The sequence below is a fragment of the Mauremys mutica genome, chromosome 12 (genome assembly GCF_020497125.1).
Source record: "Mauremys mutica isolate MM-2020 ecotype Southern chromosome 12, ASM2049712v1, whole genome shotgun sequence".
Lineage (NCBI taxonomy): Eukaryota > Metazoa > Chordata > Testudines > Geoemydidae > Mauremys > Mauremys mutica.
In genome coordinates, this window is record NC_059083.1 from 57,922,187 (window position 1) to 57,944,126 (window position 21,940).

The window sequence follows — 21,940 nt, forward strand, 5'->3', positions numbered from 1 at the left end:
GTTCTTTCAGCCTTGACAACACCTCTGCCCTTTCAGCTGGTATTAACACACTGCAGATTTCAGTACTTTCCAGAGATGAGTCATTCAGCCATCAAAACAATGAGGTGGTGTGCCTCCGTTTCCCTGCCTGCACAGCCGATCATGTTTACCATGGCTTCCCTACTTTGATAAGCTGTAAGTCTGTTCACATGTACTAGCTGTGGAACGGCATTACCATGAGGCTTTTTAACATGATATGTATCTTCATTTACCACTTCTATCAAAGGTTCCTTCCCAAATATTTTGCATTTATTTTTTCACAGGGCTTAATACCAACACCAAGTCTCCTATTTCAAAAGAGCGTTTACAAGTACATTTATCATAGCATGACATTTGTTTGAACTGACTGTCTTTGAGGTTAGTTTGAACAGTACATATCACGTCTTTTAATTTTTCTCTGAACCTTTGTACCTGTTCAATTACCGGCTTTTCCTCTGCCTCAGTGTCCCATTTCCAGGAGTGTCTGATGAGATCTAGGGTCACCTCACTTTCCTTCTGTATAGGAGATCAAATGGGGAGAACCTGGTTGATTCTTGGGGTAGGTAAGCGAACAGCAAATATAGTAGCAACTCATCCCAATCTTGAACCCTCTTATTTTCATACATTCCCAGCATATATTTTAGGGTCCCATTGAATCTTTCCAAAAACACATTTGTCTTTGGATGATAGGGGGTGGCATTTGTTTCACCTCACACAACTTCCATAGCTCACTGCATAGCTGAGACATGAAATTTGACCCACAGTCAGATAAAATCTTGTTGGGGAAACCCACTCTGCTAATGATGAGACTGCCTACAATGGCATGTAGGCAATCTGTGACTGCTAGCAGCAAACATCCCTAATGGCTGGAGACGGGACACTAGATGTGGAGGCCTCTGAGTTACTACAGAGAATTCTTTCCCAGGTGTCTGGCTGGTGGGTCTTGCCCACATGCTCAGGGTTTAACTGATCATCATATTTGGCGTCAAGAAGGAATTTCACCCCAGGTCAGACTGGCAGAGATCCTGGGTGGTTTTCATCTTCCTCTGCAGCATGGGGTACGGGTCACTTGCTCGTTTGAACTAGAGTAAATGGTGGATTCTCTGTAACTTGAAGTCTTTAAACCATGATTTGAGGACTTCAGTAACTCGGCTAGAGGTTAGGGGTCTATTACAGTAGTGGGTGGGTGAGGTTCAGCAGGCTGCAGTGTGCAGGAGGTCAGACTAGATCATGATGGGCCCTTCTGGTCTTAAAGTCTATGAGTCTCAGATAGTGAAAAGGGCTCTTGCCACAGATTCTGCCTCAGTGCTTGTCAGAGCTACTGCTTCAGGATATTTAATGGCAAAATCCACCATCATTAAGATATATTTCTTCCCCCTTCAGGTGGGATGTGGCATAGGACCCACAATGTCCATTGCTTCTCTCAGAAATGCCTCTTGTATCACAGGCAAGGGGTTCAGGGGGACTTTCTGAAGTCCTGCAGGTCTCTTTCTCTTTTGACATAAGACCTGCAATAATTCCTTACATAATTCTGTATTCCTGGCCAGCAGAAAATGTTCTTTAACTGCTCATAGGTTCTTTGTGCCCCCATGTGACCAGCAAAAGGACAATCACATGCTAGCAACATTAATTCCCCATGGTGCTGAATGGTTATAACCAACTCTTTTAAGCTTCTTCAGTATCAGGGGTCATCTCCTCCCGCTGGCCCCCAGGGCAGGCTGCATTACTCCATTTCATTACTCCATGCAGGAGTCAGCCTCAGCCTCTCCCACACCTGGAAAAACACTGTTTCCTTCTGCTGCAGAAGAACTAGAAAGACCTTCCCTTCCCCCTTCAGCAGTTTCTGGGCAATGATATGGGGGACCCAGGTTTGGAGCCACACTCTGAGTGTGTCTCCATCTCTCCTGTTGGAGCTGTTCCACTTTATATAAAATACCTGAACTGCCCTTGGGCCGGAGAGTGTGAGAATGATGCCATAACCTGGTGGTTGAGCCGCTCATTGTGGGAGGCAAGACCCAAGTTCCTTTGGCTGCGCCAATGAATAGTTATTTAGTTATAAAAAGTGGAACAACTTCAACAGGAGAGAGAGGCCCACCCTAGAGTGTCCTGTTCCCTGATTAGAGTGCTCACCTCAGACGGGGGAGACCTGATTCAAATGCACGTCTCCCCTATCCCAGGTGAGTGGTCTAATCACTGGGCTAAATTTGTACAATGGGTACCTCCACCTTTGATAGCCATTCTGTGAACCTAGCCCCCCACGTTTTTGTCTCGCCAGAACTATTGGGCACATTTGAATCACATTTGTGAAGAGTTCCGGCTCAACCCAAGCTGCATTTTTTGGCAAATGAACTATTTGTTGAGAAAGCGTCACACAGCTTTAGTCTGGAGTCACTCTAGCTCCGTGAAAAGAGTGCCTGTGCTCTGTCTAGCAATCAAGGGAGGGCTTCAAACCAGAGCAATCAGGAAAGCAGCCAGGAAGAAACATAGAGGGCAGAGATGCTCCAAGCTCCCCAAAGGAATAGCTGTGCAGAACTGGGTGGCACAGATTTGGGAGTGCTCCTCATGGAGTAGTTACCATTTCTCAACTTATAAAAATCATCTAGGTGGAAGTTCAAGAAAACTTCTCCACCTGTATGTCTCCACCACCCAGAGCACAGCTCGGCCCTTCCCTCATCCGGCGGGAAGCTCAGTGACTAAATAGGCCTTGCAGTGTGTCCTGAAAGCTAACAAGCGTGGGCTGTATCAGAGCACCAGAGGGAGCAAATAGACAACAGGCTGTTTTGGAGAGCCAATAAACGTCTCTGTTGATTACCCAGAGAAAACAGGTACAGAACAAAGAAGCAGAGAAAATTGTACTCCATTCTCCCTCAGATGCTATCTCAGCCTTTCTCTGCCTCTCTGGCAGCCCTTCAGATAAGTTTCCATGTCCCTCTGTGTATTTGTCAAACCCTCAGCAAGGTGCTGCACAGCTCTCTCCCTGGGCTGCTCCTGCGGGGTGCAGCTGCACCCTGCCCTCACACATGGCAGGACTGGTGAGGAAGGACTCAGGCAATCTGCGTTCAAACCCTGCACTGTTACAGACTCCCTGGGCAGGTCCCAAAGGGACTGTCTATAGTCAGCGCTGGGGGTGTGACTCCAAGCTTGAGCAGACATAGGCTTTTTCTACAGTAGATTTTTGTCAGTGTGCGGTGTGAAAAAAATACCCACCTGACTGACACAAATTTCACCGACAAAAGTCCAGGTGTGGACAACGGTCTGTTGGCAAGAGAGGCTTTCCTGCCGAAATAGCTACCGCCGCTCGTTGAGGGCGGTTTAATTATGGCGGCAGGAGAGCTCTTTCCGCTGGCAAAGAGGGACTGCTCGGGAGACCTTACAGTGGCACAGCTGTAGTGGTATAGTTGTGAGGTGGTAAGGTCCATAGTGTAGACATAATCATATTCGCTCTTCCATGCCTTGAGCTAGTGTGCTTAAGAATAGGAGCGTAGCTGCAGTAGCTTGTACGGTTGCTGAGGGCTTTTGTTTTTTTTCCCATAGAAGCCTCCCTATAAAATACCCTAAAAACCCTAAGCTGCCCTGAGCACAAACCTGCCTGCATCCTGATGGTCCATATTTGGCACAGCTACACTAGTGCACTAGCGTGCGTATGTCTACTGCAAGCTGGGGGTCACACCCCTAGCTCTTATACAGATGTAGCCTTGCTCTCTCTGGGTCTCAGTTCCCATCTGTAAAACGGGGCCACTGATCTTTCGGGGACTGTCTCTAACTATTTAGCTACCAGCACAAAGGGGCCCTGATCTTGGCTTGGGCCTCTAGATGCCACCATACTACAAATAATAAAAACAAAATGCTCAGCCTAGTTCTTAAAAATACCAGTGTCAATCACTGCATAATGGAAGTTGCAGTCAAGTGCATTTGGAAGAACATGCTTCAGTGTGGGCTCTCTGTGTGCAATCACCAGCGTTCAGAACATGACCTGGATTCAGCACAATGTTCCTGGCACTGGAGTAAAATGAATGTTCAAATGAATGAATGTTCAAAATAGTTTACCATCGACAACTGCTTTGTTACCATCGGTAGCTGCCAAGGCCATTCTAAGAGCTGGAGTGAAGCGCAATGCGGCGCAGACTGTGAGGTGGGATGTTCTCGCCCGTCACGAGATTGTCCGTGCATGAGTTCTGAGGGCAAAATCCTGCTCTCCCCAAATGGCCCATGCAGCCCCACTGCCTGCAGGCGGCATGAGGTGTAGGTGGGGCACTCCAGGGCCCTTTAAGGGATTTTAAAGGTCTGTCAATGTTTTCTTGTTTCCAGCGAAATATCAAGGAATATCAGGGACTTGCTTCCATTCTGCCCACTCCCCAGTTCCCAAATACTAGGAAGAAGTTAAACCATCACCTGCTTGGCAGTTAGAGTGAATGCTTGTCATGCGGGAAGCCAGACACAGTATCACTTGCCATTAAACAAACTGCAGCTCTCCTAAGTTCTGGCATGAGCAGGGATTTCACTGTGGAGCTCAGCAAACAGCCCTGCTGCCCTGCAGAAAATCCAGTGCAATGAGGAGCTGACGAAGAACAGAGATGGCTGCTTCCAAGAAGTCCAAAAGAAGAGACTAAGATCCTGGGCCAGAGCCACAGCAGACGTAAACCGATGTTGCTCCATTGGCACTGGTGAATCTGTGCTGATTTACACCACTGCCAGTGCAGTTAGACTCTCCTGAGTGTCTCCTTTAAAGTCACCCTTTAGTGAAAATGTCAGAAATGTGATTAGAGCTGGAAACCTGGTAAAATGAATGAAACGCTCCTGTCTCTGTCCAGGCGCTGTGCCCCGGAGCAGCCACAGCACACCCAGAGCAGTTCTGTGCTGGCATTTCTCTGGGTGCTGTCCCCTCCCCCCTGCATCACTTCCTCAGGCTGATGTGGAGGCTAGGGCAGTGCTGGTGATGCTGGGGGCTGAGCCCCCACCCTCTGGGGTCAAAGGGAGATTTGGGCCTTTGTTGCAGCTAGCTATGCACGACGTGCTCTGGATAAAAAGCAGGTGATGCTGGTTGGCAGGCTGAGGTGTGGTGTGGAGTTGACACAGTACATGATGCTGGCACAGCAGAGGACGCCTTCCTGCCAACTGCTTCCGCGGGGCCAGCACCACAGCAGGAGAGGCGGTGTAGTCTGGTTGACGTGGCAAAGGGCTAACCTCTGGCTCCTTCTGTGGCTTTGGGGAAGACCCACAGGCCAACCTAGAGTTACAAACCTAAGCCCAGAGCAGCCGAACGCCTGCAGTTCCCAGCGACCAGCCCTCACTTCAGTAAACCAGGCTGCTTCTCTGAGCAATGTTTGATGGGCCTGGCTGCAGGAGCAAGTCCTTCTCTGCCCGAGCCATTCTGAGCCTGGCTCGCGTCTGTCTGGGGGATGGCGTCTGTGAAAGCTGGCCTGCTGGATGGCTCTCTGAGAGCAGCGTCTGTGCATCTGGTGCTGCACACAGTGGTCCCCCTCTTGCTGCAGTAGTCATTGCAAACAGCTGCCTCCAGTGAACCGGACAGGGAGGTAGGTGTGGGAGCAGGTCTGGGGTCACAGAGCATTGGGACAGGACAGGGAAAAGGGGTGGGGGGGAACAGATAGGGGCCAAGTAAACTCCAGGATTGAATATAGCAGAAGGCAGTGACTTTGGAGCTAGCCTCTGTGCGCATGGAGGAGGGCTGGGGGAAATCTGGGACGTGGGAGTATTGCAGGACAAAGCACTCCAGGATAAGAAAGGCCGCAGAGGAACCTTCCCCCTCACCCAACTACCCCCCATCACACTGCCTAGGGGCGGGGCAGGACAAGGGGGAAAGAAAGGGAGGAAAGAAAATCAATGAAAACATCTAAACAAACAAACCCTACAAACACAGTGGCCCCAGCCCCCTGCCAGTGTGTCTGTGCCCTTCTCCCATCTCTTGGCTGCGGACTGGCTGCTTAGGCTGCCAGCAGTTTGGAGAGGGGCCTGTTTCCTTGCTAGACTCTGTGCAGTGTTGGCCCGTGGCTGGAGGCCAGAGGAATCTCTAACAGCCTTGCTTGCCGGCTGTAGTTGGTGCCATGGTGATTGTTCCTCTGCCCTAACCAGGAGCAGCCTTTGGGCTTTCAGTATCCAGGATGGGGAGCAACTTGGGAGGGTGCAGACAGGCAGGGCTTGAGAATTTCAGACAAGTTAGATGCTGTTTCTTGCTGGAAAGCACAGGCCTTGCCTTACTGAGGCAGCATGGGCTCCTGGAGATTGTATTGCTGTACACATGTGCTCCTGGAAGTTATCCTGCCTGGGCGTGTGGGCTCCTGCAGGTGATATTGGCTGGGCAGGTGGACTACTGGTGGTTATATGGGCTGAACATATAGGCTCCTGATGGTTATATGTCCCCATATAGATGGGGTGAGTGAGCTTGTTTGGCTGTTTGGTTTTTGGCTGTTTATGTTTTTCTTTCTGTTACAGGTTACTTAAAGTTGCAGGTCAGTTGGGATTGTGTGTTTGGGGCCTGTTTGAGTGTTTGTTCCACAGCTCATCCTTGATCATCTTTGTTCCACCTCGTTCAGCCTTGTGATCACCCTCCCATGTGTGATTAACGAGGGGGTAGGGCTGACCTACGAGAGAAGGCCTTAAAAGCCAGAGGCTAAGCGACCAAGGGGAGCTAGCGAACAGGGTCAGCAGACAGGGGAGTTTGAGAAGGAGTTGTAATATAATCATTATGGTTAGGAAAGGCCACATTGCCTGTGCCAACGCTACTCCTGTCTCCTCCTCCTGCATCTGTATCCAGACAGAGAACCTGACCATGGATGTGTCTACTCAGATCCTGGTGTGGTTTTGCAGAGACTGAGGCCTGCATTTCCCACTCACTGACAGAAAGTCAGGCTTGGGGGGCTGTCCAGTGTGAAAGGTGCCTGCTGATGCAATCTCTCAGAAGCAGGTGGGAGAGCTACAGGAGGAGGTGGCTGGGCTGAGGAGCACCTGTGTCCATAAGGAATTCATTGAGAATATTCATATGGAGACATCCAAGGCTGAGGAAGCTACCCAACTACAGATGACTGCTGTCATGCCACCAGGGGAGGAGGATATGGTTCTGTCTCAGGGAGGATACTGGCTACAGGTTACTTATGGCAGCAGGCAGTGCTCCAGTCCTACTGCCAACCCACCCACCATGGTGATGAAGAACCGTTATGCTGCCCTGGCAAGAAGTGATGAGGAGTTGCCCCTAAAGGTGGAGGAGAATCCATGTACTCCCAAGGCTGGCACGATCACAGCCACCACTCCCAGAAGGAAAGGTAAGGTAGTGGTGGTTGGTGATTCCCTTCTTAATGGGACAGAGGCACCCATCTGTTGGCCTGACATGGCATCCCAGGAGGTATGCTGCCTGCCAGGGGCCCATATCCCAGATATTATGGAGGGATTGTTGAAGATTATCTGGCCCACTGACTACTACCCCATGCTACTCATCCATGTGGGCACTAATGATACTGCGAGATGTGACCCTCAGCAGACCAGAAGTGACTACAGGGCTCTGGAAGTGTGAGGGTGAAGGAGTTGGGGGTGTAAGTTCCTTCCAGTCAAAGGTTGGGGCCCAGGCAAAGATGGCTGCATCCTGGAAGTGAATGCCTGGCTGCAAGGATGATGTCACTAGGAGAGCTTGGGCTTCCTTGATCATGGGTTGCTGTTCTGGGAAGAAGGACTGCTGAGCGGAGAGGGGGTCCAGCTATTGAGGAAGGGGTAGAGCATATTTGGATAGAGACTGGATAACCTAGTGAGGAGGCCTTTAAACTAGGTTGGATGGGGGCAGGTGACAAAAGCCCACAGGTAAGTCAAAAAAACAGAGACCTGGGAGAAGGTTCAGAATCTGGGGAGAAGCAGGAAGAACTTGAAATGCTAATGAATAAACACAACTATGACATAGTTGGCATCACAGTGGCTTAGTGGGATAATACACATGTCTGGAATACTGGTACTGAAGGGTACAGCTTGCTCAGGAAGGACAGTCATGGAAGAGAGGGAGAAGGTGTTGCCTTATATATCAAAGATGTATACACTTGAACTGAGGTTAAGATGGAAATAAGAGACAGACTAGTTGAAAGTCTCTGGTAAGGATACAAGAGGTAAAAAACAAGGGTGATGTCATGGTAGGGGTCTACTACAGACCACCTAACCAGGAGGAAGAGGGGGATGAGGTTTTTTTTAAACTACTAACAAAATCGCCCAAAGCACAGGACTTGGTGGTGAAGGGGACCTTCAACTACCTAGACGTCTGTTGGGAAAATAACACAGCAGAGCACAGATTATCCAACAAGCTCCTGGGATGTATTGGAGACATTTTTTTATTTCAGAAGGTGGAGAAAGGAAGTAGGCTGTTCCAGGCTTGATTTAGAAAAACAGAGAGGAACTGAGAATTTGAGAGTGGAAGGCAGCTGAGTAAAAGTGATCATGAAATGATAGAGTTCATGGTTCTAAAGAATGATAGGAGAGAAAACAGCACAATAAAGAGAATGGATTTCAGGAAGGCAGACTTTAGCAAACTGAGGGAGTTAGTAGCAAGCATAGGGGGGAAAACAGGTCAAGAGAGTTGGCAATTTTTCAAAGACACATTATTAAGTGTATAAGAGCAAACTATTCCACTGCACAGGAAAGATAGGAAATATGGCAAGAGACCAACCTGGCTAATCGGGAAATCTTCAATGATCTGAAACTCAAAAAAGAGTCCTACAAAAAGTGGAAACTAGATCGAATTACAAAGGATGAATATAAACAAATAACACAAATATTTAGGAACAAAATTAGAAATGAGATTAAACTAGCTATGGACATAAAGGGTAACAAGAAAACATTCTACAAATACATTAGAAACAAGGAAAACCAAGGACAGGGTAAATCCATTACTCAATGAGGGGGAAAAACAATAACAGAAGCTAGGAATGGACAACAGGGGATGGATCACTTGATGATTACCTGTTCTGTTCATTCCCTCTGGGGCACCTGGCATTGTCAGAATACAGGATACTGGGCTAGATGGACCTTTCGTCTGACCCAGTATGGCCGTTCTATGTTCTTAAAATGTGGAAATGGTGGACGTGCAAAATCATTTTTATGTTTCAGTTTTCACCAAAAAGTTTAGTAGTGATTGGACATCTAACAAAGTGAACACCAGTGAAAATGAGGTAGGAACCAAAGCAAATGTAGGGAAAGAACAAGTTTAAAAGTACTTAGACAAGTTAGATGTCTTCCAATCACCAGGGGCTGATGAAATACATCCTAGAATACTCAAGGAGATGACTGAGGAGATATCTGAGCCATTAGTGATTATCTTTGATAACTCATGGAAGACGAGAGACATTCCAGAGGACTGCAAAAGGGCAAATATAGTGCCACTCTATAAAAAAGAGAATAAGGACAACCCAGGGAATTACAGACCAGTCAGCTTAACTTTGGTACCAGAAAGCTAATGGAGCAAATAATTGAGCATTCAATTTGCAAACACTTAGAAGGTAAGATGATAAGTAACAGTCGGATTGGATTTGTCAAGAACACATCATGTCAAACCAACCTGATAGCTTTCTTTGACAGGGTAAAAAACTTTGTGGATAGGGAGGAAGCAGTAGATGTGGTATAACTTGATTTGATAAAGTTTTTGATACTGTCTCACATTACCGCCCCATAAGTAAATGAGGGAAATTCAACCTAGATGGAGCTACTTAAAGTGGGTGCATAACTGATTGGAAAACTGTTCCCAGAGAGTAGTTATCAGTGGTTCACAGTCAAGCTGGAAGGGACTATTGAGTGGGGTCCCCCAGGGATCAATCCTGAGTCCAGTTCTGTTCAATATCTTCATTAATCATTTAGATCAGTGATACTGTGGCCTCAGTGGTTCAGGAGCCAAATTAGCTATCAACATTGCCAAAAGAGCCACAGGAGTGTGACTTTATCATTTCATTTATTATAGATATATAATTCTCAGAGCAAAATGACTGACCAAGTATTCTACAATTGGTTAATAACAGTAAAAGCATGCTGATTGGTTAATAATTAAATCACATAGTGCAAAGAGCCACAGGAGACACATTAAAGAGCCACTTGCGGCTCCCAAGCCTCAGTCTGAGTATCAATGATTTGGATAATGGCATAGAGAGCACACTTATAAAGTTGCAGATGATACCAAGCTGGGATGGGTTGCAAGTAGTTTGCAGAATAAGATTAAAATTCAAAATGATCTGGGCAAACTGGAGAAATGATCTAAAGTACAGTAAATAGGATGAAATTCCACTTAGGAAGGAACAATCAGCTGCACACATACAAAATGGGAAATGACTGCCTAGGTAGAAGTCCTGTGGAAAGGGATCTGGGGGTCCTAGTGGATCACAAGCTAAATATGAGTAACAGTGTAACACTGTTGCAAAACAAGCAAACATCATTCTGGGATGTATTAGCAGGGGTGTTGCAAGCAAGACACAATAACTGATTCTTCCGCTCTACTCCGTGCTGATAAGGGAGCTTGGGGAATCTTGTCATTGAGAGTTTATAAGAGCAGGTTAGATGAACACCTGTCAGGGATGGTCTAGATTAGGGGTTCTAAACCTATTTCTTTTTGAGCGCCCCTCCCAACATGCTATGGCTCACCTGTGCCACAATAATTGGTTTTCTGCCAGGACTGGTGTTAAGGGCTAGCAAGCAGTTCAATTGCCCAGGGACCCATGCCACAGAGGGCACCGTGAAGCTAAGTTGCTCAGGCTTCTACTTCAGCCCCAAGTGGCAGGGCTCAGGGCCCAACGCTTCAGCCCCACGCAGTGGGATTTCGGCTTTCTGCCCTGGGCCCCAGCAAGTCTAACACTGGTCCTGCTTGGTGGACCCCCTGAAACCTGCTCGCAACCCCCCAGGGGACCCAGTGTTTGAGAACCACTGCTCTAGATAATACTTAGTCCTGTGATGAGTGCAGGGGACTGGACTAAAAGACCTCTCAAGGTCCCGTTCAGTCCTACACCTCTATGATTCTATATTGACATGGGTTCCTGGAGGTTATATTGGCAAGGCATGTTGGCTCTTGGAGGTTATATTCACTGGGCATATGGGCTGCTGGAGGTTATATTGGCTGGGGATTTTGGTTTTTTTCTCCCCACATTGACACAGAATAATTGCAAATGTTTCATTGTCCTTGCTGCAAAGGATCCTTGTCTGGTTTGTTTAGTTGCTTCTGTTCAAGGGCTCAGACGGAGTGAGGAATTTTGTCTCCCAGATGCCTAACATCTCATATAAAATATTCCTGATCACTTGAGCTTGGAAGCATAACAATTGCTTTTCATGAATACTTGTGAGAGGAAACCTAGCTGGCACAGACATTAACCCAATCGGGAGGGAGCCACGGGGACACATTCAGTCTCTTTTTACATTTCATTTATCAAAACTATACAAGTGACCTAAGCCAAAAGTCATCTGCTGCTACCAGGGCCACCTGTCTCAAGTTCAGGAAGATCTCTGGATAGCTCAGCCCCTTGCACACTGACTGGATGGTCTGACCAAACGATAAAAAGAAATAACTGTCCCTGTGTCCTCTCTCTGTCTCTAGGAAAAACAAATCATCAGTAAGGCCCAGTAGTGTGACACTTTGCTAATGAACGTAACCAATCCACAGTGAGCATAACAGGGAGATAACAATTTCTTATATGCCCCGCTCTGCACATACCCTTTGCTCTGCAATGTTAAGTGAAATGCTAGGAACTCTTTCACCTGATCAAATGCATAAAATACAATGTTGTTGTTCTCCGTAGTAGCTAATCTCAGGTTAGTGGGAGGCAGAAGAGGTGCACAAAAGCCAGGAAAGTGACATTCAGTGCTTCCTTCTCATCTGTGTTGTCTTACTCACATCGGCAGCAATAGAGACCCTCTTGCTGTCTGAAAGAATGTTTCCTTTAGATTCATGAGATGTCCCCAGTCAGATAGTAACCCGAGAGTGACAATGTCTCTGGAGGCTGAGAGCATGGCTCTCTCTCACTCTCACTCAGGCATTAAAGAAGGTTTAAATGGCACTGGAAAACCCCTGAGGAAATGAAAAGGGGGATCACAATTGACCAGGGAACTGAATATACCAGAGATTTTGTTACTTAGCTCATACTGTCAGGAACACTAAGACTATGGGCATCACATGGTTTTGAAAATGTTTCCGCATGTTCTGTGTATTATTCCGTTATCGTTGATCTAGACCCTGTTAGGGATTTCATGCTCTTAGCCTGTGTTGGAGATTCAGCACATTTATCGGTGAGATCTTTCTGAGATGTGTCAACAAATTCAACCTGCTGTTTTGAGTTAGTTACATGGAGCGACAGAGTGCTGTGCTTCGAATCGGCCCTGATGGGCGGGGACGGAGTTGCACTCCGTGCAGGGTCTATCTAAGGAAGCTGTGGTGATTCCTGATCCTTTCCCAGCTGATTGTCTAGGATCCCTTATGGAAAGCGACTGAGCTGAGAGTGAAAGCTCCCCCATCACGCTCTGTCTTCTGTCATCGCTGACATACATGTCAGCTTCACGTCCTGCCATCTTTTGAGAGTTATGATCGCAGGGAGGCTGGAGCTGCAAAAAGGGCATGCTCCAGAGTGTTAACAAAAGTATCAGCATCCTGGTGAGACTCCGGGAAAGCCTTAAATGGCATCCCAGCCTACCCACGGCGTGATGGTGGGGGTCTAGCACAGGGCTGCCGCGTACACCCAGAAGGGCCCAGCAGGCATGGGGGGCTTGGGTCACACCTCCAGTGTCCCCAGCCAGGCAGCAGGTGAGGGTTTGGCTGAGGAAGCACCCAGCAACCCAGGAGAAGAAGCAGCTGCCCCAGTATTCCCAAGTCACTGAGTGGGTGGGTCTAGTCCAGGAGCCACAGATACCCAGCAGCAAAAGAAAGTCATGGTAAAGTCTGTGGAACAGGCTTTGCAGTGTTTGCCCAGCCCTAGGCTTTGCTCTCTGCTGGGTGGCTGATTCGGTAGTTGCAGGAGGAGAGGGCAAGGAGGATGCTGAGCACACAGGCTTCTTGTTCTGGGGAGACAGAGTCTCTGCTGACCTAAATAATGTAAAGGGTGCTCGGATTCCCCAGTGGGAGCCTCAGCAGCATCTGGTAATAAACAGTGTCAGTGTGAGAGAGACACTGTCTGTGTCAGTGTGAATGTGAGTGTGTCAGCGGTTCCAAACGTCATCCCATTCCATTTCCATCAGAATGCATCCCAGGCCTGGGAGTCAGCCTGCAATGCCGTCTAATGCACAGCCCACAGCATGCTCTGGAAACATAGGCCAGAAGCTAATTATTTGCCCTGTTGACCAACATTTCTGAGGCAATAGAAAGAAGGAAATGAATTGCAGAGCTCGTGTTTTAGAAGCGAATGGTTTTAAATGAAGTGTCCTTTGGCAAACCCTGGTGTAGTAAGAGTGAGAGCAGGAGCGCCGCCAGCTTTTTTGCTGCCCTAGGCGGCGGAAGGTCCTGCCCCCGAAATGCCGCCCCCGACAGAGGCGGCGGAAGGTCCCGCCCTGAAATGCTGCCCCCGACAGAGGCGGCAGAAGGTCCCACCCCCGAAATACCGACGACGACCAGGGCAGCTAAAGATCCCGTCACCGTGGTCACCGCCCCCGCAATGTTAGCGCCCTAGGTGACCGCCTAGGTCGCCTAATGGGTTGCGCTGGCCCTGAGTGAGAGTGAGAGAAGGAGCTAAAACAGGGAATGTCACTGGCAATGGTACTTTGTAACACTGCGTTTCCCCAGCAAAAGTCACCTTGGATAGGGACCCCGGTTTCTGAAAGCCGGGGACAGAACTTACCCAATGGCACTGAGTGGAGACCTCCTAAGAGCAACATTTGTAGGGAGGACATTTCCTGGCATGGGTATCTTGCCTCTATCACAGAAAAGGCCACACTGTCCCCTCCAGCAACATGAGCAGCCTAGGGCACCAACCTGCCTGAGGCATGCAGAGAGGGGGCACCAGGCCAGCAACATGGGACTTCCTCCCTGCAAGCTTGTGCAAGTCCCACCCACAAAATCCACAGGCTGTGGCTGGATGAGCGTTTGTGTGCGGGGCTGGGAAGAGCTGGTCTTTCCGGCCCACTCACATCCAGGCCCCGCACATGGAGATGCAGTTGGAAGGATGACTCAATAACTACTATGAGCTACATTCAAATGGGGGACTTTGGGTTCTCGGAAATACAAAATACAGCCTCCAAAGCATCAAAACTTCCCAGCTCAGCCTCATTTCTGGGGAAGATGAGAATAGGGGGTCTCTGAAATATTAAAATTCCAGAGTATTTACTCAAAACATAACAACACATCAACCCCAGTCACATGTTGCATTCAAATATTAGAATATTTATTCCAAATATGGTGCTGTTGCAATTGTATGATAAACATGAAAGTGAGAGTGCCGTTATTTATGTCCTGACTTCAGCTTCTCAATCTCATGTTTAAGTTTGGTGTATTTATGCTCTTTCATCCAGCAGTCTGACTTTATCAATCCCTGTAAAACTTGTGAGAAGTAACCGTGCCAGCAGCAGAGCAAACCCCAGTAGAGTGCACACAGGCCTGGTGGACAGCACAGTGTATCTTCTCCCGCTGCAGACGTATCCCTATGGAGCAGGGCTGGCAAAAACTCCAGCACTTTGCATAATACACAGGTGCGGCAGGAAGCCACCCTTTCAGGCTGGGACTGCAGATGCTTCCAATGTGATTTCAACGATACAACATTACAGTGGTAGAGAAGGATAATTTGGCGTATTCCAAAAAGCCCACGCTGTGGCCAGGAGGGATGCAGTGAAATTAGGCAAAGGGAAGTTTTGACTGAACAGCCTGAAAAATGTCCTGGGGGTGCCTATTACATAGTGCAGCAGCCTCCTTAGTTAGGTGGCTTGGAACTGGACTGGCCAAAGTATTTTGCTCTTCGCTGGGTCCTGGGGTCTGGGCTCCAGCTACTGGTCAGAACTTCCACAGCACCTCTAGAATCTCGCTGAGTGAAGTGGCTGGAATTCGTTCTGAGAACACAGCATGTTTCTTCTCTCCAAGCCCACACTGATTACCCCCAAACCAGACAATGCTCCATGAGTGACTGTGTCTGTGTAGAGGCTACCAGAGTCAGTTAAGCCATCAACCACCCCCCCCAGGTTAACTGCCTGCAAAGAAAGGGAGGAAAAAGCTTTCTCTGACTCCCTCATAGTCATACTTTAAGACTTGGAAAAGTCTCTCTCCTGCCATTGAGCTGACTTGAAACATAGTTTCCTTCAATACTGCTTCAGTCTTGGTCATGATCACTAGCTCTCTGGGTACAGGAGTGTTCTCTGTGGGTGGTGCATGGGGATATCTGGTCATCAGTACAGCGAGATTTCAACAGCAGAGTATTCTCCCTAGGAAAAATCTGAGACTTACTGGGATCCAGTGATCTACACGGGCAGGCCTGGAGATAGGTCCTTCTTCCACAACAGGTGCAGAGAAGTGAGAGGACTTCTGAAAGCCTCAGGTAATGAAAATAGTCAGATGTAATCTGCACCATTTGAGCTGCCAAATCCACATCAATGCAAGATGCGGGATGATCCTATTTAAATATGTAGAATCACATCCTGTACTCACAGCCATAGTCACCTGCTCATGGGTGCACTGCTCATCTCAGATGTCTTGGCAATTAGCCTGATTGCAATGGAATAAAGCCTCAGATTTCAGGCCATCTCTCTATCTTTGTTCCTTTTGGATTTCACTCTCTCATGGGAAAACTGTCATGACTTCTTCCCTGTCTTTTCATTTCTGGCCCTCCACTCCACCTGCTGTGCCACCATCCTCCACCAATGAAGTATTGATGCCACTGGAACATTAATGTAGATCTAGTACCAATCACCGTGTAACAAGTAGAACAGTTCTGGATTCTCCAGGAATGTTCAGCAGCAGCTGATCTATAGGAACCGACCTAGAAATGCAGGAATTGCCACCTGCTCAGAATAACAGCCTGTCTACTCCTGTATCTGTCTGTGACATAGCACCAGATGCTTTGCAACCAAGAAGCCTCCAAGTCCTGCCAACATAAGAAGTCAGCCTGAAATCCAAAGGTTTTGATATAAAGGTGTTGCATGGAATCCACCCTCCACCCCCGCCTCCCCAGTTAATGGAATTCCATTGTCTGATTTCAGGAGTGAATAGAAGATTTAGAGAGGGCTCAGCTCATCAGCCATAGTGGGGAAAGAAAATGTATGTTGTTTAATACAATGCTTTAATAATACATTTTCTTAAAATGCTGTTTTAAAGTGAGTACTTTAAAAATGGCTCCGTTTGCTGGGACAGAAATACGGTTTCAGTGCATTTCACTCCGATTCACCCTGCATGGCCCACACAACTCAGAGAGAGGGGTCTGGGTCTCTTCCTTCCTGTGTCTCATCAACAGTACTGTTTGCTCCAGTCAGTCCCACCTGTGTGAAGTCCTGCTCCCGTCACCCCTTGAGCAGACTGAGGGCAATGGGGTCACACCTGGGGTACTCAGGGCTTGCCTAGGTGATCAGTGAGTGCACAGCACGCTGGGATATACATCTATTATCTACCTCACATCAGCCTGCCAAAGTCTAACCCTCTGTGCAGACCCTGCTACCAGCAATAAAAGTTCTGCAGTGTGCTTTGATCCATGGTGCTGTGCAATGGGAGCAGATAAAAGTACTCCCAGGAACTTTCACTGCATGGCAGCAGGCTCCATACAGATACTTAGTGGCAGGCTAATGCAGGGTAGATTTACCCCTCAGCCTGCCACGCCCTCTTTGTTCCTATAGACAACCCCTGAGGGCAGGAGTTGGCACCGCTGTCATGAAGGGCCGAGACATCCTGAAGAGTCTTTGTTACTGTTGGCAATAGGCAAGGTGGAAGGAGCCTCGCGTGATTCCTCGAGCCCAGGCTGAGTTTGTGGTTCTGACATAAGAATGGCCAAACTGGGTCAGACCAAAGGTCCATCTACCCCAGTATCTTGTCTTCCAACAGTGGCCAATGTCAGGTGCCCCAGAGGGAATGAACAGAACAGGTGATCCTCAAGTGATCCATCCCATCGCCCATTCCTGACTTCTGGCAACAGAGGCTAGGGAAACCATCCCTGCCCATCCTGGCTCATAGCCATTGATGGACATATCCTCCATGAATTTATCTAGTTTTTTTCTGAACCCTGTTATAGTCTTGGACTTCCCAACATCCACTGTCAAGGAGTTTCACAGGTTGACTGTGCGTTGTGTGAAAAAATACTTAATTTTGTTTGTTTTAAACCTTCTGTCTATTAATTTCATTTGGTGGCCTCTAGTTCTTGTGTTATGAGAAGGAGTAAATAACACTTCCTTATTTACTTTCTCCACACCAGTCGTGATTTTATAGACCTCTATCATATCCCTCTTCCCCCTTAGTCATCTTTTTTCCGACCTGAAAAGTCCCAGTTTTATTAATCTGACAGAGCAAACATCTTTCAATGTGTCAGCTGAGTTCACTGACTATGGACTCATTGGATCAGATTCACTGCCCTCATCCACCCTCCTGCACTAGCCCTCATGCTGGGCACCGAGCTGCACCCTGGCTCCTATGCCCCAGCCCCAGCAGGCCCTGCTCTAGGTGGTGCACTGAGGGGTGGCCTGGGTTGCTAGCTGAGCCCCTTGTAGCTGCTCTAAGCTGTGCAGGGGGTCAGGGCTGTGATGGAGGATGAGGCAGATAGATATAAACAGCTCCCATACAGTGGGCCATGCTCACTGGAGCTCAGCAGAGAGCCTAAGTGACAGAAAACGCCCCGCATAATGCCTGCTTCACAGAGTCACTGTGCAGACTAGAACCACATTGCAAAGCTTTCAGTTCTTTGTTTCTGGTTTATTTTTCCAGGCGTTGATGTGCACAGTGGTAGTGGCTGGAAACTTACTGATTGCCTCCGATTACTCAGTAAGCCCCGCAGTTAGCTAACCTTGGTGTCTGCAGAATTCAGGGTATGTCCAACAAGAGGATGCGGAAGGCAAGGGGGTAACCAATATATCCAACAGAAAATTGGCAGGTTTTCACTACCACTCCTGAGTACTGTTGCTATAAGGCACTGCTCAGTCAGGCTTTCATTACCCAGATCTTGCAGTGGGTCCTGTGGATAATAGTGTGTCTAGGGTAGCAATATCAGTTGTAGCTGCCTGAGGAATCTGGAATCCATTAAGATCAATACAATTGCTGAGGGGAAGCCAGTGCCCCTTGGAGACAATGTTTGGCTCTGGCATCTGAGTCTAGTTTTAGAATACAATAAAGAAGAAGCTGATATCAGGAGCCCCAGAGCCAAGCTGTGGTACTAAATGAAGTCTGAGATGATTGAGGCCTGGACTAATTGTTCTGCACCCTGCTGAGAAGCAAGGATCCTGCCCATGCAGAATTCCAGAGGTGGACTGGCTATAAGGGGAGGCTCAAGGTCAGACGCGACAAACACTGAAGAAAGCCTGATGACAGCGCCATGGTACAGTAAGCAGCATATTCTGCTTGGCTGTTCTCTATGGAGGCAGGTTAGGGGACACCTCTTCACTGCTCACAGTAGGACGTGTGCATGTTGTAACTGGCTGACCTCAGGCACTTGGAGGGAGATGCCACTTCGGAGGGATTTCTCAGAAATGCCTCCAAACTCATGGGGTTCCTGGCCATAGCAACCAGATAAATAATAAAGGAGCAGCAAGATGGGGCCTGCCCTGGCAGCCTGCAGGGAAACAGCACATGAGTTCCTGAGCCTCAAACATTGCCTGAAATCACTTTAAATTCTGTGTCCAAAGCAGAACCCTAGGAGCTAGCAAGAAGACATGTTTAGTTAGTTTATACTAAGCAGCAGAGGGAGAGTGGGCAGGAAATTAGCGATGAGTTTTCAGTGAGATATGGCAGCAAAAAAAGCCAGTGTGGTTTTGGGCTGTGCATGGGGAGGCATCAGCCCCGATTCTGAACTCCCTTACTCTGGTGTGAGTCGGGAGTGACAACACCGACATCAACAGAGTTAAACCAGTGTGCGGTTGGGACAGGGGCAAGTGGGAGCTGGTTCACCATGTCCAGGAGCAGGTGGGGAACTCCTGTCCATGCAGCGTGGCTGACACCACATCTAGAATGCGAGGACCAGAGGAGGGCACCTCAGTACCTAAAGGAGTCAGTATAATAGATGGGCCCAAATCCAGAGCCCAGGTGCCATCCCGCTCTGAAGCAGAGGGGATTGTGCAGCTCAGGCTCATCTCTGCACTGGAAGGTTTAACGCTTTTCCAGCATGGCTCCCAACATGAGAAGGCCGGCCTGTTGTTTTACCATCTTGGCAGCAAGGACAAGGCCGCTGCCCCAGCACTCTGTGCCCATCTTGATGTTCTAAAGATGGCTGCTTTGCCTCTGGGATGACAGACAGGGTCTGAGAGGAGCTGGCAGGGTGCACGCCATGAATATACTCACTTGGAAGGTCAGTGAGTACTCCACCAAATACTAGCAACACAGGTTGAGCCCTTGCACTGAACCACCCTCCTGCACTGGAGAGGGGGCAACTGAGCAGCAGGAGAGGAGAGACCTGAGCACTAAGAATGGAGAGTGAAGCAATGACAGAGAGTGACATGATCTGTGTCTACACGTGTCGGAAGGCAGCAAACTCCAAAGAGCGAGTGAGAGTCATTGGGTAAGGAGGTCCAGGTGGGTTTGGCTTGGAGAGAGGGAAGAAATTAAGGAAAAGAAAATATGGGCTGAGCATCAGGGCCTTTTAGCATTTTTGAAATCTCCCAATCTTGGGTACAGTCTTCTGAGGGGAGGGCTGGAAGTACCAGGGCTTGAGACATGTAAAATTGCATCATACGCTGTAGTGAATAATCCTCTGCAGCTCCTAGACATTGTCTAGAACAGTGGTGCACAAACTCTTCCAGTTGTGACCCCCTTATTATTCATGGATTTTAAAAAAAAATAGAATATTAGGGTTGGAAGGGACCTCAGGAGGTCACCTAGTCCAACCCCCTGCTCAGGGCAGGACCAATCCCAAACTAAATCCCCAAACGGCCTCCTCAAGGATTGAACTCACAACCCTGGGTTTAGCAGGCCTATGCTCAATACTGAGCTATCCCACCCCCCTTCCATTGCTGCCTTTCTGCACTGCTGCTGGTGGCAGTGCTGCCTTCAGAGCTGGGAGGCCAGAGAGCAGCAGCTGCTGGCCAGAGCGTTCATGTTGTTTGCAGCATGGGAGGATTATTTGTTTTAATCCTGCTCTTGTCCCACCACGCAATACCTACTCTATTTTTATCCCACTTCTGCTACTATGGCAGCAGGTCCTTCAGGACCCGCAGGATCCAAGTTTCTTTGTGCCCTCCCCAAACCTCTTGTGCCCCCCCAGAAGGGGGCACCACCCAGTTTGTGTACCACTGGTCTAGAAGTCCTGTCCGATTTGTAACTGCAGTGACAGTAGGAAAGGACAAATATTTCTGGGACTGTTTGTATGAGAATAAGACGGTGAGAACAACATGGATGATATTAAAGGAGGGCTCATTTGTGTCTAATTCATTGGAGACATTGTTTACGAAAAATTCATCCTTCTCTAAAGATCACTTCCCTAGAGAGTTTTATTATTGACTAATTGATTTATTCATTTATTACTCCTTTCCGTGTCCATCCCTGTGATTTATATAATCTAATGAATTATTTCTCATTAAGCACATGACTTTGAAGCACTGGTACAGGCTTATCTGGAAGACATTGCTTGGCAAAGCACCAACTTATCTTCTGAATTTACTCATGTTTTCCCCATCGTTGCATCATCTCAGATCTGGTGTTTTCTTGAAGCTGGTCATTCCAAAGGTTTTATTTCCCTTTGGGAGGTCCTGGTCATTGGAATTTTCAGCAGTTGACAGCTGCTTGGAGCACACTACAAAAGGATTAAAGCCAGCAGCATTTCTATCTTTTCATCTCTTTAGTCTTAGACTGAATCAGTCGCTGGCCGCTACTTGTAGCTGCTATTCATGACATGGCTGGTGTTGTTATGACCTTTTCTGAGTTATTGTTTTATCTGATGTTTGCAGGACATTGTATAACTCCGGGGTTTATGTGTAACAATGGAGCTGGATCACTTTCCTTTATTTTGGAGAGAATTTATTGCTGGTGGAAGGTGCTGGAATGACAGTGCTGGCATCTGAAATCCTCCCGTTAGCCACAAAACAGGTACAACACAAGCAACAGCAAGGCCAGCTTCTGCATGCTGCTCTGTGCCCCAGCCCTCCCTGGAAGGGAACCCACAGTAGGGAGGGAAGCAGTTGGGCCCATGGTGGGTGAACCCAAAGAAGATGGGGCTTGGAGTACAGGGAGCGGGTGGAAGCAAAAGATACCAACCATCTTTCTCCTCCTCTTCATGCCCCAGGGATGGGCTCCTAGAGCACTGGGCTCATTTCTGCCAGCGGCTTCCTCATGCGCCAGAACATTGCTATGCTTTGCACTAGACCCAGCGATGTCTGGGTCAGTGCAGGGGGGCGTGTAGTTTTCTAAGCCACCTGCTATCCCTGCTTGAGTCCCCAGGGGCCACTCAAACCTTGGCTTCTCTCTGGAACCTACCAACAGGATGGAAAATACAAACAGCACCAAGTGCGATGATGGTTTGTGTGCTCTAGGCGCCAGCTCACTGGAGCTCTGTGGAGCCCACCAGGCTCTCACAAAGGCCACTGAACAGGTGGGAATGTCTTTTGCCAACCATCAGACCTGGAAGTCAAAGGCTCTGTAACAGCGTATCTAGGACCATTTACCTGGTGCACATTGGTGTTGGGTCCCTCATTCCTACAGCTGTGCCTAGCGTTTGGAGCTATCTTGGCAAGGTTATAAATGCACATTGCATTTCTTGTTAAACCAGTGGTTTGGAAAAGCTTTTCTATGTGGCCATCCATCAATCCATGTTCTTGGCTCTTTTGTGACATGCTGCATCCTAGCTCTGCAGGATTGCTCCGGCTGTCTCCT

General features: G+C 48.2%; 1 protein-coding gene across 4 annotated transcripts in view; it reads right to left on the reverse strand.

The window, feature by feature from the left end:
* Positions 1 to 21,940, reverse strand: part of MYOCD (myocardin) — a 477,029-nt gene that overhangs the window by 146,333 nt on the left and 308,756 nt on the right. For 2 of the 4 annotated variants that reach the window (XM_044983078.1, XM_044983073.1), the window contains exon 3: positions 451 to 534. The gene's annotated coding sequence lies outside the window, so the exon portion shown is untranslated. Of the gene's footprint in view, positions 1 to 450; positions 535 to 21,940 lie in introns of those variants that run through there. The other 2 variants (XM_044983071.1, XM_044983077.1) reach the window with 2 other exon arrangements.